At 53.3% G+C, this 1,953-nt stretch overlaps 1 long non-coding RNA gene across 2 annotated transcripts in view; it reads left to right on the top strand.

Annotated features, from left to right (window-relative positions):
- The first annotated feature begins 1,085 nt into the window (after window positions 1-1,085).
- LOC108510085 overlaps window positions 1,086-1,953 on the top strand; it is a 15,960-nt gene continuing 15,092 nt past the window's right edge. For both annotated transcript variants that reach the window (XR_001878737.1, XR_001878738.1), the window contains exon 1: window positions 1,086-1,808. This is a non-coding gene — a long non-coding RNA (uncharacterized LOC108510085). The remainder of the gene's footprint in view (window positions 1,809-1,953) is intronic.

The following is a 1,953-nucleotide window of genomic DNA, read 5'->3' as shown; positions in this document are numbered from 1 at the left end:
ATGTGTCCTTGGCGTCTGTGTTGGGCCTGGAACTGCTCTGCCCTGCAGTGTAGACTTGGGGGTAGGTGGAGTAGGAAGGGGGGTACGGCAGGGCCTTAAAGTTAGGGCAGTGTTTGTTTGTGCTGGTTGTCTTGGGACTCCAGGCAGGTTGTCTGAGGAGAAATTAGAATTGCACAGCAGTTAAGGTCCCTCCATCTATATGGCTGACTTTGGTAACTCATTTCTTTGCAGCATCAGAGGGACTGGATGTAAAGCAGAGATGAACAGAATAGGCTGGAGGAGCCCAGTCAGAAGGTGGGTTTTCATGTGAGGTCAGAGTCAAGACATGACTTTTGGCCCTAGGTTTACTTGATGGTTGTTTTTATTTTTCTTTTAGTTTTTTTTAAGATGCAGAGCCCTCGGCCCAGCAGACGATAGGCACCAGAGGGAAGGTGAGCCCGGTGAGGAAGGTGAGCAGTGACTGCAGGACACAACTAGCTGCTCTTTTGCAGGCGGTGTACTTGTGGGGAATCTGTGTACATCCTTGTTTTTTTGTTTTCCAGGCAGTGCACCGACTTCCAACGTGCAGTCCAACGTTATGGGGACCCTCCCTGTAAGAGGTCACGGTCAAGGGGTGTCAGACAGATGCTGCCATGGGAGCAGCAAACTCTTGGGCAGTATCTCAGTGCTCACATTTGCCTCTGGGGTTTTTTTTGCAGGAGATGTACACAGCCTGACAGGGCTGAAGCCAACTCACAGTGAGGTGATAGACACGGTTTGGTCCCCTCGAGCTGTCCTTGTAGGTAATCTCCGAGTATTGAAAAGATCAGCAATGAAGCATTGAGCTTTTTTGATTGCAGGTGCCATCCTCGTAACCTTTGGGAGCAGATGGGCATTGGAGGTGAGTTGGGGAGGCAGCAGGAGGAGCAGGGATCCATTGCAGCTTCAGAAATGCCCTCTAATTGTGTCTCTCTCTCGCTCAGGTATCCCAGAAGATGAGACGTTGTCCAAGTGTGGTCAGAGCCAGCGACCCGAGGACCTGCCTGGGTGAGAGCGAGTAGAGGGATCATTTGGTGTGGGGCCACGTGCCACGCTACTGAGATATGGTGTCTGGTTTTCTTTCTCGCAGTTGACTCCCAGTATTCTCACGACAACAGGAACCTCTGAGCCAGCCCAGGTGCCCCTCCTGTGCATCAAAGATGGATTGGCATGCCCGGCTCTTGGCAAGATAAGTGCAGGGCAAAGACCCAGAGAGGGGCTGGGAGTTGGTGCAAGTCTGTGCATTGCCTGGAGGGATTTTTGTAATTAGTGTGGTGCAAGAGGTATCCTGGCACAGGTTATTTGGAGACATCAGAGGAAGGGCTTACTTTGTGTCATTGGATTCCCGTGTGCAGGGCAGAGCAGTTCCAGTCTGTGTCACGTCCTTTGTCTCGTCCGTGTTTTGTGTCCTTCGTCTCTCAATTGTGTCACGTGGTGTGTGTCATCACAGGTGTGGGGTGTCTCACTTGGGGTCAGCCTGGAACTGCTCTGCCCTGCTCCGTGGATCAGTGGGTAGATGGAATATTGCTCAGTCTCACATCACCATGTCAGTTCCCTTAGACAGTGGAGCCGATGGCTGTCCAGTCGGTGAGCAGGATGGTCTTGCGATGCCCTGCTTGGGTGTACAGAGTCCCGGCTAGGTAGAGCAGCAAAGAGTGTCTAGGGTTTAGAGGTTTTTGGCTTTCCTTGTGAGCCATCCCTAAATGTTTGAGAGCTGAGTGTTTGAGCCTTTCCCCATTTGATTTGCAGGGGCGGTCTTGGGAGCAGCTGAAGAGAGAGGAGCCTTGTAGGTGAGTTGGGGAGGCAGCAGGAGGAGCGGGGATCCACTGCAGCTTTAGAGATGCCGTCTAATTTTGTGTCTCACCCACCCCAGGGATTCCGGAAGGGGGGGGGGACCACAGCGGACCCCCCGCCCGGGGGGGGGGGGGGGGGGGG

Source organism: Lepidothrix coronata, unplaced genomic scaffold (genome assembly GCF_001604755.1).
Source record: "Lepidothrix coronata isolate B3197 unplaced genomic scaffold, Lepidothrix_coronata-1.0 Scaffold474, whole genome shotgun sequence".
Lineage (NCBI taxonomy): Eukaryota > Metazoa > Chordata > Aves > Passeriformes > Pipridae > Lepidothrix > Lepidothrix coronata.
The sequence above is the reverse complement of the archived record's forward strand: the minus strand, read 5'-3'. Positions and strand labels throughout refer to the sequence as shown.